The sequence below is a fragment of the Amblyomma maculatum genome, chromosome 1 (genome assembly GCF_055883805.1).
Source record: "Amblyomma maculatum isolate TAMU_Amacu chromosome 1, ASM5588380v1, whole genome shotgun sequence".
Lineage (NCBI taxonomy): Eukaryota > Metazoa > Arthropoda > Arachnida > Ixodida > Ixodidae > Amblyomma > Amblyomma maculatum.
Genome location: NC_139344.1, coordinates 493,211,757 through 493,226,254, shown reverse-complemented (window position 1 = coordinate 493,226,254; position 14,498 = coordinate 493,211,757). Strand labels below are relative to the sequence as shown.

The 14,498-nt window shown below is 46.0% G+C and overlaps 1 long non-coding RNA gene and 1 pseudogene across 1 annotated transcript; both read right to left on the bottom strand.

The window, feature by feature from the left end:
* Positions 1 to 357: 357 nt before the first annotated feature.
* On the bottom strand, positions 358 to 2,213 carry LOC146210261 (uncharacterized). The gene is made up of 3 exons (XR_014708497.1): positions 1,659 to 2,213; positions 1,432 to 1,571; positions 358 to 607 (listed from the first exon to the last, which is right to left on the bottom strand). It is a non-coding gene; the product is annotated as an uncharacterized LOC146210261 (long non-coding RNA).
* Positions 2,214 to 7,315: 5,102 nt separating this feature from the next.
* Positions 7,316 to 9,023, bottom strand: LOC146210260 (uncharacterized; annotated as a pseudogene).
* Positions 9,024 to 14,498: the final 5,475 nt, after the last annotated feature.

Here is a 14,498-nt window from a genome sequence, read left to right as displayed (position 1 = left end):
ATAGAATTTTGTAATCATTCAGCAATCATTGTGGGCACTGCAGCCTAGTATTTGTACACCATTCTCCTAACAGCTGTTACAGCATTTAGCACTGCTCTCTAGTAGTATACCATCCAGCTGGCATTTTTACCTCTGATATGTAAGCATTTTGCACACTGCACCATGCATACAGTACCTATTTGTATAGGTAGCTTCAATATGTTGAAAGGGAGCGGCTTCTTTGAGCCCAATAATTGTTCTGCAATATACATGTCAATGTTGTATGGTCATTGTACATCAAGCTAAGTGTGCTGGTATGTATGATGTCTCTTCCTCAATAAAAACACTCAAGTGAAATACAGCGGCCAAGAAATAAGTGCTTCTACTGAGTATATGTGGCAGTAAAAAATCTTTGGTGCCATTTTCTGATTCCAATAAGAGTCATGGATATTTATTACCTTGCTGTAATGCTACGCTTTTCGGTTTAAGCATGTTTACCACACAGCTAGTGACCACAGCCAACTGTGCCAGGCTGAAAGGTGATAGCAGAGAAGGGACAGCAAGTTGGGTCTGGGATGACTTGGCATTGGTGTAAGCAGCCATGACTCCAGTGGGTAGTCACTGTCTCCTGCATAACCAAACAATGACATCCACTTAAGTCCGCCTTTTGCATGTTCTAGTATACAATCAAAGATCCATACCAACTAGCCCACAGTGAGGTGGTAAACATTCACAGGAATGTTGGCAACGTGTCACAGGGCTGTCCAAGCAAGCATCATTGTAAGGATAGCCTTGTAGCTTCACAGTGATATAAACAAAAATGTGTTACGATTACCTGCACAACACAAGCGCTACGGTTTCCTAGGCAGTAATGAGATTTCAAACATTGAATATTTGGTTGCTGCTGCAATAACACTAAATTTGTACTTTAACAAGCATTCATATGCATAACTAGTCCGTCTTATGCATGCAGCTTCAGCGAATTCAGACAATCGATCACTCGCCGAAAGACAAGTCAGCTTCTCTGTGAGGCTCGTAATCCAACCAAAAGGTCTCGTTATCACGCAACACGCTTCTAGTTCTTGCTGAGACGAAAAGAAGCAGGCGCTTTTGGCAGCGTACTCACACTTTCGAGTAGCGAACGTGTCGTAGGGAGGGAGCGTAACGAATGGGGGCAAGGCACTACAATCCCTAGTCCCTTCGTTCTGTATTTTGAGGTATATACAGGTATTGAACTTTCGTCAGGTGTCGCTGGGTAATCTCGAAGACAACAGCTGGAAAGAAAAGAGATCTTTCCTCTGTTCGTTTTTTAACATTGCGAGGGGGAACGAGTCCTTTTGGCTAGAAAACAAGACTTGCAGAGAAGCCAACTTACAGCAAGTGGTCGATTGCACATATTAATGCATATAATCAATATCGTTCGATAACCGACGCGGGTTTTTCACAGCTTACCCAAGAAAAAGTCGCAGGCGTTTAGCAGGCCTTCGTTCACCTTTCGGCGTGCAGGAGTACCGCTAGACGAACGCGTTGTTTGGAGTCCTTGGTCCCACGGGGCAACGAGGGTCAAAAGTGCGTATGTTCGCGTCGCAGATCTGTAATAAAATATGCACAATACAAGTTTACAATGACGTTTCGAAGTCGTAGCCAAACACGCACAGTCAAAACCAACATTTACTCACTACTGTGATGTTCACAACGTAGAACCCCTTGCCTAGCGACTTCTTTCCATATCGCACCGCGGCACCTTGACGACAATCAGCGTTCCGCCCGATGGCTTCCGCTATCAGCGCACGCACCTGCTGATCGATGCCTATGCGATGCAAACGATGTTACGTTCCCGACGCAAGCTGGTAGCCCCCGATAGCAAAAAAACGCGGTGCGCATGCAGCCGCAGTGGCTGCGCACTCGTCCGTGAGCTGCGTGAGCCCCCGTTCATCGATGTTCGTCGGCAATCGCCGCACAGTCACTCCACTTTCTGCTGGTTTCCGAGTTGAACAGAGTCGGAACAACTAGCCCGGTACGTCAAACGCGTCTTCGTCCTCCCTCCTACGCCGTGGATCGCACCGACACAACTGTCACACAGCCAGCGCAACGCTATAGCAACGCAAGGAACACAGCCGCCATTTTCGCTCTACTCAGTTGACTGGTTTTGGGGTTACCTCGTTTCGCTCACAATTTCAGTCAATATTCAGCTCATGGGCAACGTCACCACTTTAGTCTTGTTGATGACGTAAGCGCAGTCACCGGTGAGATCAGTGATGACGCAAAATTTCAATATGGCCGCTGACCAATAGGAACAGGGCAAGTTGAGTGGTTTGAGACTGGTTTTGTATTGAGAGCGTTACGGAATTCCCCCCCTGGATGACACGGTATCTACCTTACTCGAGATAAAGGCCCCATGCTTTTGGAAACGCTCTGCCTGCCGACGGGCTTTTAGAGCGTTAGCTCTGTTGCTCACTTGCGCGAGTGGCGCGTTTTTCTAAGAATCGTAAACAGTGCCATCACCATAGCAACATCGCCGTCTTTATTGTTAATAAGGCGGAAACTTGGGCGAGTTGGAAAGCATTTGAATCTTTTCTAGCGCTTCTTTAACACACAAGGGACATTAGATGAAGGAGGAACACATAAGAACAGGACGGACGCTAGGTCCGTCGCTAGCGTCCGTCCTGTTCTTATGTGTTCCTCCTTCATCTAATGTCCCTTGTGTGTTAAAGAAGCGCTAGAAAAGATGACGTCTTTATTGCGCCCGGGCAAACTAGACCGAACGCTCCACGCCCCCGGCCACAGCGGCAAAGCGCGGTAGCGGGCGATGCTAGGCAGGTACATATAGCATTATAGCAAAATGAACGCCGAACCAGCTTCCCTCCGAATGCATCAACGGTTTACTGTAGACGCCGTAATGCTTCGGACAATCCGCGATATATCCCCCTTCACGAAGCGGAATTAGCTGGGAAGAGGATGGGACATCATGCACGTATAAAATAAATAAAATAAGCGCACATAAAAGCATCAAACGGGAAACCAATTCAGTGTTTGCTCTTATAATATATATATATATATATATATATATATATTTATATATATACATATATATACATATAGGGCCACTGATCAAGTCAAAGTATTTGAAGAAGATATAAACGAATGCTTGTTGTCTGGTTTATGAACAACGAAGCTGTAGGGCTTCCGAAACGTTAGTACGTTTTCATGAAACTTTGACTTGGTCAGTGCCTCTGTATATTTTTTTATGCCACCACCTGATCAGACTACATTTCGTCGAACTCTTGATTACAGAGGTTTCTCTCATTTGAGCTAAACCTCGACATTCGGTTCAGCAGCGTTGAGCCTCATCGTTTTTTTTTTTTAATATTTAGTGAGGCGAATGACGGAAATGCAGTGGCAAAACCCGATTCAACATCCCATTTTTGTATTGGAGAAGCTTCACATGGCTGTTTCCTACTTGCCCATTCACCGAAAACATCCCCGGCAGCTACTCCGGTACGTTATCTTTGCGATCATCACCGGAACACAAGATTCGGAAAAAAAAACATGACTGAAACGCTGGTGAATATCTTGGGCCGCCCACTATATCATTTTTTCTCCTTTTCTTTGGAGCCTGCACTGCTTGCGCTATATAGGAACTTCAGTGGGAAGGTTGAAGAGGCATGCTTGTGCATGTTCAGGTTTTCAAGTTGTACTTGACAGACTGTCGAAACATTTTATCAGAGGCTAGAAAGTTTTCCTAGTGTCGTGACCGAGCCGCTGAAGCTGAAATAATTAGCTATGCGCAAGGCAGATGGCGCTACCGCCCGCTGGCGCGCGCCGGGGCCCCAAGCCCCTACGGGGATAGTTCACTCCGATTCAGTCGGTTCCACTGCTTTGAAAATGCGTTAAAATGTTAAATAGGGCTAATTCTGTCATAGCTTCTCTTCTCATGCAGATTCGACGCAGTAACACCGACAGTGGGCCGCTGCAGGAGCAAATGTAAGCGTCACGGCGAGCTCTGCCTATAGGCTCCCAAAGCATCGCTGGGCGGCGCTGCGGCTCCTGATGGGCAGCGCCATCTGTGGCAGAAAAATACACAGTGGGGCGCCGCCGGCTTGGCTCGCTGCCTTTGCGGCGTGCGCCGCGCGCTTTCTCTCGCACGAGCACGCGCCCTGACGCGCCCCCGCAGGCGCATCGCGACATGCCGCCTGCATTCCGTCTTGATTATTGGACAACCTGCCGCGTATTTCCATGGAGGAAGCGTAATTATAGGCGAGAAAACTTTTATTCACGTTTGTACTGCACAGCAGACGACAGACGGCAATGAGTAAATACTGATTGTGAATGCGTTTCCCTCGTTAGCGAAAACGTAGGAAGTGTATTTCGACGTAAGTCTGCTATGTAATTATATTATTGTACATAAAATGTTTAAAAACTGCAAACGTATTATCAGTACTCTGAAATAAAGAGGCTCGTTCGTTGATCATCGTTTTGGCCTGTAGCATTAGATCTGTATACGGTTTTGTTTTTATTATAACGACGTTGCTAACGCAAATCTTGCAGTAGAAGAATGAGTTATAGTCCGAAGGAGGTGTTTCTTCAAAGGCACGAACGCTAGCAGTCTCAAAAGCACACGTGTGCTGCACGCGACATAACCGGCTCGCTGGCTCGGAAGGCAGGTGAGATCCAAGCTTGTACTACATAGTGTTTTATTTCGGTTCTTATTAAATGGTTGTGCTTCATTTCTATTTGGTTTGCATTAACGAAACCCGTTACGCGAATAGGGTGCTCCGCGCGAGTATTGTCAATCGAGCCATAACTAGGATCGCTTTTGTATTGCACTTCCGACATATTTTCGTTATGAATAATAATAATGTTGGTTCATTTATTGGCTAATTTGCGGAAATCTGTAAAAGAGTTTCAGCTCAGCAAGGCATGTCCCCACCCCCCTCCCCCCTTTCCAAGAAAAAAAAAAAGGTCTCGTTCCTAGATATTTTCTTGGTCTTAGGGTACATTCACACAACATTGTCGATCGTGGACGTCGCACGCTGGATATCTGTTGATTTGGTTGCTTTCAGAGCACTCGCAAAGCAGGGAGAGAGCACAGAACAAAGCAAGACACGCCGGTAGCGAAGAGCTGGATATTCCTTCACCCCCTTCGCTTTGTATGCATGGTGTTAAACCACTGTACTCTTTCGATGCCTCTCCAAGCCGTCTTTATCAACTGTCGACATTCCTGAGTTTATGGAGAAGGAGGAAATTAGCTCTTTTCGTTTCCCCAAAGAACGCAACACTTCTTAGAACGCTGTCACGCGGTTGGAAAACAGGTCTTGTGGAAACGCTTCCAAAGGAATCTGCAAAGTTCCACACATGAGCCTCGTCTTTTGGCGCTTCGCCTACTATTGTGGCTGCCCATGACACAATGCTACTTAGTACCTCCGTTTCGCGTCAGCGGAAGCGTTTTTGTATCGCCAAATAACCGCCAGGCGCAACTCAATCGCCGCACGCGCACAGGAAGCTAGCGGAGCGTCTGCTCCGGCGACGTCCCATCGTTTCACATTTCGCCACCATGCCAGGAATACGGCGCTGCCATCGCGCGGCGAAACTTGAGCTTTGGTTCCCTATTGCTTCGTAAAGAAGCGTAAAAGCACATCTTTCACACGATACCGAGATGAGAAAAAGGAAGCAGGGCAAATTGCTGGGTGGAACATCTTTATGACAAAAGTTTCATGGCAACAATGCACTAACCCCTTTCCGTGAGCCCTTTCCGAAGTGCGAGGCTACTGACATCGCCTCATTTTCAGCAGCTTTTTCTTTTCTCGCTGCGCACTGCGCTCTTTGTTTGCTGCCTTCACAAAGAAATGCATCCTAGTCAAAGCATAAAACTTGATGATCTCTGTTGTAATTCGACGTCCATGCTCCTCGCAGCCCACACCCTGAAGCTCACTTCCCTGAAGAAAATGCAGGAAGCTAATCGTACTCTCTGCATGTAGCTTGTTGCGGCTGAAAAAGACGGTAAATGCGTTTTCAAGCTTTTCTATCAGCTGTTCAATTGGTTTTGATGGATAAACTAAGCCTCCATGGTCAAACTTTTGTGTAAGCGAGGCATTGTTGTTTGACTCAGCTTGCAGAGGCAAAGTGCTGAAATAAGTTGCACATTCAGGGCAAGGAAACTTCTTCAGTATTTTCCTGACAACATATCCGGCTATATAAAAAATTAGTCGGCTGTCACTTTTTTTTTTCTACACAGCTCTGATGATCGTTCAGGCTGCTGTGCTCCTCGAGTACCTCTGCAGGAGAAGCCAGGTTTCCACCATCCAGTAGTTTATCAACAAGTTCAGTTATTCGTGCATTTTTTTCTTTAGGGATGTCAGATGGTTGCAGGAGGGCAGTCACTACTTCTGCAGATGCGTGTCCTCCTTTTGGCGGCTTTGCGAGATTGTAGAAGGACAGGTTGTTGATAATTATCAAAAACTGCCCTACAGTCGGATGGTCGTTGCAGCCAAAGCACTGTCGCACAATCCCAAACACATTCTCCATCCTGTCTTGACTTAAGTTTGCTGTCAACAAGTATTTATATTGCAGGGATGTGGTGAGGTATTTTATAAGCGATAGTGTACTTTGTAGCGTTACACGCATTCCAAGGGCAGTTCCTGGACTTAAAAAGCCGCCACCATGTTGTGCCGCATATTGTTCCCATTCTTTGAGAAATGCAATGAACTCGCTCAAAAACTCTGCACTACTCGATTCAGCACGAGGCCTTTTGTTGGGATTCTAGATGACATTATAAAAATTAGTTTCTCCATCAGCTTCACAAACCGTTCTGTCAGTTCTATGTTTCTGACGTTATTCCTTTCCAAGTGGTCTCTGTAAAAGAAGATACCCTTCAGTACCTCCTGACTGAATAGCTGAAATGCGAGGTTAACTCGCATTTTTTCGAATGCATTTGGGTGCACATGTGCTTGCGTGATATGTGGCATCACCTTCAATGTCACAGATTCTTTGTCCATTTTCCAGGCTTCCTCAATTACTTGAACATGAACATGTCCATCTGGAATCTGTATTCCTTTTCCAACAAAAGCATTTTGGACACACTTGACCAGGTGGGGGAAGTCCGATATCAAATGGATATTTCTTTTTTTGTTTACAGGGTGGGGAGCTTTGCACTTGATTTCCGTGGATGAAGCTGCACAAATGAGAGAGCATTATGAGTAATTGGTGAACTAAACAGGGATAAACTTTTTAAACCACATGTAATGCTACAATTAACCTACCTTTGATGCCGAAGAACTTCCAAAGGCACCTGTTCCAGGGAGCTCCATCACTAGTCCAAAAATCGACGAAAAGGCCCGATTTTTCAGCAAGTATTGTGGCTTCAATAAGTATTTTTGCCAGTGTCGGTGCCTTCACATTGCCTTTGGCAGCAAATACTCCAAGAATTTGTGTCCATTTTCCTGGAAATACAGAACATAGTATAGTGAAGTAAACAGTGTAAGCATCAGGGGCATATGATGTCAGTGAAAAATATTAATTGCAAAAAACATTGCCTTCATTCCCGAAAATTTACCTCCTGAACATGCACAAGTACTAACTTTCGTATAGAAATACAGCTACAAAACCTTAATTGAATAACACACCTCGGAAAGGCCATGATCACTTAGCACGGTCTTGCTGAATGGGCCAACAAAAGCACTTAGTTCACGTTAATGTTTTCGGAGAGCTTCATCTCGTCACCACCATTTCACTCTTTTCAAGTGCCGAGAACACGCTGTCATTAAACCCAAATCCCTTCAAATACTTGTCCAGACATGACTTGCTTGGCCATAATCTCATGCCGCCTGATATGTTCATAGAGCTGTGGGCTCCGCATGAGGATACATTCCAATATCCACATCTGATTGAAACGCATGCCCCGGGTTGATTTTCGGGACGCTGCCTCAAAACACGCCTTCACAGCAAGGCGCTGCTTTAAAGGAAGGCCTCTGATTTTGTCCTCCAGTACAGTAGTTGGGATAGACTGTGTTAGTGCCCGGAGGTCTTCGACAGTCTTGTTGACCTTGGACAATTTTTTTTAGCCCGAAATAAGAGAAGGGATTTTCGTTTCCTAGCATTCTTTTGTTTAAAAGTCTCTACTCGCTTCTTCTGCTGCCTGCTTAACTGGTTTAAGATGAGCTTCCTTGAGTATTTGCATCGTAGACAAGTATTGCCGTCGGACGTCGTCACCATGCAGCTTTTTGAGAAGTACGATTTTCCATACTCGCTATGTTGGCCAGGTGAGAGAGGCTCAACCTCACAGCCTGGACAAAGTAACATTTTATCTGTCTTCACTAGCGCTGCAAGGGCCTCCTCTTGACACTGCACGTGAAACTCTTCAACTTTGATGCTTCGGCAATACAATGTGCAAACGTACCCTGCTGCTTCGGCGCAAGCTGAAAACGTCACATGTTTGATCACGCGCACGTCACTTGGTTCCAAGCTGATGTGCCACCCGAAGCAGAGCGCTGCAGGATCATTCGACAACAAAATTCTGCAACAAGATGATGAAGGCGGGACAATGTCAACAAACGGATGCGGAATGTGCGATGACAGTTCTGGTGAGCACCCTTAATCACGGACATCTGCAGGATCGGTGTTCATTCCGTTACCTGAAGCCATGCGCTTTGACGGTGGCAGACAGTTGTCCGCTATGTTCCTTTCCTTCCTTTTTTGGGGGACAGGCCTCGTCATGTACGAGGGAGCATCAGGAAATATCGCCGGGACGGCATCATCGGTGAGCGCTGGCCGCTCGCGATCAATTTCCACAACCTTCCCGTTTATGAGATGCTTGAACGTCCTTTGAATGTAGCGTTCGTCGAAATGCCTCGAGCACACAACACAGGTTTCATCGAGAGCCTTGTCGTCTCGCTTTATGTTTCTGGTCCATTCTTGCAACCGATGAGGGTCGGACGGGGCGCGGAACAACGACACTTTTTCTTTCGACGACTTGTAGCCACCTTTGCAGAGCGGCACAAAACACGTCCGACCTTTTTTTGTCGGCATTATCACATGTGCTTCACAGGCACCACTTTTTTTCAACACAGCGAGGCAAGGAGTCACACAAATAAACCGCGCACAGTCGCCAGCACGTGCGCACTTGCCAAATGGGCGAACGCCGTGGAAAAACCGCTCGCCTGCAGCGCCACCTACGCTGTGCATCCAAACTGGTTTCACAGGAGCCCCTTGAAACGGCGGCCGGTCAGAGGCTATAGTACCTTTACTGGTACTATAGCCTCTATAGTACCAGTAAAGTGGCAGAGAGTACAAGTATTCGTGCAATTTCTCCTAGGGAGACGCTCTTTGAAATTATATTGCAATAAATTATGCAGTGTTATAGTTCCGTTCATTTTATCGTAGAAAGGGGAAGATATTTTTTCTTCTTGCCACTGAAAAAAAAAAAAAGTCTAAATTCCACACCCTCAAAATATATGCTAACACCGCGAACATCTGAAGATAGCTTTGTGACGGAGCTAAAACGAGGAATAACCAGCTCCAACAGCGTTCGGGCTCGAACTGTTTTTTTTTCCCCTGCTTGCACTGAGACGCTTAGTGACAAATTCTTCTCCGTTTAGCGCCGCGCCGTTGTTTGCGATAAAAGCGCGGCGCGAGGGGCGCTACAAGACTACAAAACAAAACCAGAAAAAAAAATTCAATGTCTCCGGCACCATTATATCTTGCAGAGTAAGTAGAGTAAGTAAGTAGCGCGAGAGCCTTAGCTGGCAACGTTTCGGCACACAAACAGCATGACACACTTAATTCGAGGCGATAAATAAATCTCAAAGCAAGCAAGTGTACATTTGTCAAGGGACCATTTTCAAGTAGCGCTACTGCGCATGCGCGAAGCACCTGAGTGCCCGAAGCACCTGCTCCTTATACCCTAGTCACACGGTCATTTTCAAAGGTGATTGAGTCGATAGCCTTCGAGATTTTCAATCGCGATCGAACTCGAAGGAGTTGTGCCGCTGCTACACGGCAAAACTCGAAGTCTATTGAAATAGTTATGGTGTTTGGCGCCAAACTTTTGTGGCGCCAGTATCGTTGCTTTCGGTTTTGCTTAATAAACTAAAATCTCTCTATAAATGCAAAATAAGATGTAACTGTTACCTTTTTTTAGTAACTGCAGGTGTTTAGCTGTTATTCAAAGACAAATGTGTTTTTGTTTTGTTTTTGTTTTTTTAACCCGCTGGCGTTTATAAGGCTGTGCTTTTCATTGCGTTTGCATTTCTCGGCGGCGCATGTTACAGGGGTAGAGTGTGCATAAATTATTTGCTTTAAAAAGAGCTATGTTTGTTTTTAAATTATTACATATATTAATATTTTACCACGTAATTTAAAGATATAAACTAACGCTTGTTCACATTTTTGTATCGTAAACGCGCTGTGCAGGTGTGTGCGTGACGCTCCTCGATTCAGCGCTAGCAACCTTGCGGACGTTCGATGGTTCGAGGGCCTTCGAGATCTCGATAGAGTTCTGGGCTGCTCCGCTGACTCGATAGACTATCGACTCAATGGTCATTGAAAACGCCCGTGTGGCAGCTTTCGAAGGCCTTCGAGTCGATAGGCAGTCGCTTCGAGGGCCTTCGAAATGCCCGTGTGACAGCGGTATTAGTTCGACCCGACCGCTCGACCCGACTCGCCAGTGTTTACCTCTCTCGCCCGATGGCAAGGAAAGGGCAGAGGGAAAACGTAAATACCCCTCGATGGATGGATGGAATATAGGAGCGTCCCCTTCGAAACGGTGTGGTAGCAGTAGCTATCATGCTCATTTTTCTCCCTATATCTTAATTATTGATTAAGAATGGTTAACTAAACCAGCATTCTATTTATTAAATTTTGTTCCTACATTACTAATATTATGTCACTTCTCTGCTTTTAAGCCCCCAATCCTCCAGTCGTTTTTTGCTAGTTTCCACCGCCGGTTTATTCACCCGGCTACTGGTATCTCTAAACCCCAGAGCTTCAGGAACAGTGATTACGCCTGCACCAACTTCCGGATGAATACCATTACATTCGAGTATAATATGGGCAATTGTTTCATTGGAGTTTCCACATACAGCACATGCGTCATCTCCATAGTTAAATTTCTTTTTGTAGCTGCGTGTTCTAAGGCACCCTGATCTAGCTTCAAAAAGTAGGGCACTGCCTCTTGAGTTATGAAAGAAATCTTCCTTCCTGATCTGCATTTTCCACTTACGGTATAATTCCACACTCCGTTTCTTTTTCGTCGAATTTATCCAATTTTTACCTTCTGTGTTTTTCACCTGTTGCTTAATGCTCTTTATTTCTCCGTCCTTGTTACTAGCATACTTACTAGTTAGTTTCCTAGTTCTTTTCCTCCATTGTGAGTCCACGTTTTTTAAGTACAGGTATTTAAATACTTTAGCTGCCCATCTGTTACTGTCCAATTTCCCCAGGCGTTCCTCATATAATATTTTACTCTGAGCTTCCCGTACTTCGAAAAATGCCCAGCCCATATCTCCCTGTACCGCCTCATTTGTAGTTTTGCCGTGGGCACCTAGTGCTAATCGTCCAACGGATCTCTGATTTATTTCTAATGTCGACTGTACCTCTGATTTTAGGCACAAAACCGCATTTCCGAAAGTAAGGCCGGGCACCATAATTCCTTTCCAAATACTCCTCAAAACCTTATACCTATTGTATCCCCACAATGCCCTATTCTTCATTATCCCTGTATTCCTTCGCCCTTTGGCCTTGAGTGATTGCTCATGCTTTACAATGTATGCCAATCCTTCGTTTACCCATACCCCCAGATATTTGTATTCTGCTACTCTAGGTATTTCAAGGCCTTGTATTTTGAGACTCTGATCAGTTGAGCCGTTGAAAATCATCAGACCCGACTTAACTGCGCTGAAACTGAAGCCTAGAGCGTCCCCTTCGTCTCCGCAATACTTAACTAGAGTTTGCAATTCTTCCAGACTCTCAGCTAGCAGCACAATATCGTCTGCATACATCAAGCCGGGGAGGCGCTGCTCTACCGCCTTTCCACCTAATCTATATGACAGGTTAAAACCTAGGCTACTGTCTTGTATCCTCCGTTCCAGGTTTACCATATAAAGCATGAACAGCACCGGTGATAGAGGACAGTCTTGTCTTAATCCTTTGCATACTTTAACATCCTCCGTACTTCTTATCCCTTCCCACGCAATTTCTACTTTGTTATCCCGGTATATTTCCTGTAGGAACTCTATTATCTTATAACCGATACCTTCTTCTTTTAATATGTTCCACAGGAGTTCCCTGCTTACGTTGTCGTACGCCCCGTTTATGTCCAGGAAGGCCAAATACAAAGGTCTATTTTCCCCTCTAGATATTTCGATGCATTGGGTAAGCACGAACAGGCTATCATCTAAGCGCCTACCATTTCTAAAGCCGTTCTGAAGTTCTCCGAGTATCTTGTTACTTTCAACCCATTCTTGCACCTTTAATTTCACCGCCTTCGATTACTTCGATTATACGACTTGTCGGAAAAAATAAAAATGCTTCAAAACTGCTTCAAACTCAAAGGTAGCCAATTTTCAATCGCTGAGGACAATTCTGTACAATCATCTAAGATAAATGGCGACAACGGTGATAAGGTGGCTCTCATATTTAATAAACTGAAGATAAACGACGACATCTGGGATAAAAGCGAAAACAAACGAATGCTACTGAGGCGTACCGAGCGGGAGTCTGCCAACAGTGCTGCGGGAGGCAGTGACTGACAACAGGCTCCAGTTCCATTTACATTATTATGCTTCAATGCTAGAAGTATTGTGAACAAAACCGAAAAATTTGAAGAATTGCTGTTGCTGTACTCACCAGATTTTTTTTAAGTTGATATTTATTGCCTCAGGGCATCAGTAGGTTATGAGATGAAGGATGAATAAATGATTACATGAATGGAAAAAGATTGGCTGATTTTATGAAGTCCAGAAGTGAGCGATGATGAGGTCCCTGCGTCCAAGTGACGTATGAGGCAGGATTGGTTGCTGAAAGGCCAGCTATGCTCAGGTGCCGGATTCGTGTTGGCTTGAGTGCTGGGCAGTCCCACAGCAAGTGGTGGATGTCGGCCTCGACATGCGAGGATATAAGTGTTGGAAGTACGACCACTACCTAGTTACTGCTGGTGTAAGGGCAACACCGACCCGGATCCTCCTAAGCGCTACCTCCTCTGCACGGGTGAGACCGCGGGGAAGGGATATCGCACACGGAGGGATAAGTGCACGTGTGCGGCGCCGGAGGTGCTCCTTTCTTGACAAAAGGAGGGTAGCGCCGTCGACTTCGAGAAGCCGTGGGATTGATGCGCCTTGGTTGACGAGGCGGGTTGCAAAATCAGCTTGACTTTGGGAATGCAGCAGATTCCGTGGGACCCACTCAATGCGTATTGATTGTGGGATGCGCGCCGCAAGCTGGTGGATGTCCTGGCAAATTTTAGGGCAGCGGCTGACACGTCGGAGCAGACGTACTGCTTGAAGTGCGTCAGTGCGGATGACAATGTGGGCTGTAGGGAGCATGGTTATAGAAGTCACGGAGCAGAGTGCCTCCTGAACTGCCACAAGCTCAGCGCAGAAAGATGTAAGTGGTTCCGAAAGCTGAAACGTAGTTGTCTGATTCAGGCTAGGTCTCCGTGGACAGTAGATTGCCGTTTTGGCTTCACAGCCTTGCAGGCTTCCATCTACGTACACTACTATGGAATCTTGAGGCAGGTTAGTATCTTGCTCTTCAAATCTCTGGCGTAGCAACGATGCAGAGTTGGCAGACGTCGGTCTGCGGATGTCGGTTGGCTTGTTGTCTCCTAACTGTATAAATTTCCAGGGAGGGAGAACTGGCGCAGGTGGCTGAAGAATAATGTGGGACGCTGCATACGCCCTCAGTGATTGCGTGGAATGTGACAAAGTGGCCTTGAGTCTGCGAGCATCACGGCGCTGCTGCACCAATTCATCGATGGTGTTGAGCTGCGCATTCTCCTGTAACGCTACGACCGGTGTGATTCGTAGAAGGCATGTTATGGTCCTCATAGCCTCTCGATTTACGGCTTCAAGGCGATCCCATTGTGCCCTTGTAAGATGCTGGAACTGTGCCTGGTAAACAATACGGGGCTGCAGAACCACCCTCACTAACTGGCATGCAACAGACGAGCCAGCGCCACCCGTTTAAGGTGCAATTCTTCTTATTAAACTTATAGTTTGAAGTGCTTGCTTTTTTGCATGAGAGAGCCAAGCAGTCGCTGATCCTGATCGGTGAATTGTTAAGTCCAGAATTTTCAGGCTCGAACTTTCTTGTATTGGCGTGCCTGATAGAGAGAGACGAATTGGATTTGAGGCAAGTTTACGGCGTCCCCAGCGGTTGGCGACTGACGTGTATGAAGTTTTACACACAGAAAGTTGAAGGCCAATGGAGGATGCGTAATCAGAGGCTACGTCTAATGCTGACTGAAGGGCGGCTTCTTGAGTGAGAAGATCATGGTGAGTGCTCCATACCGTGATATCATCTGCGTC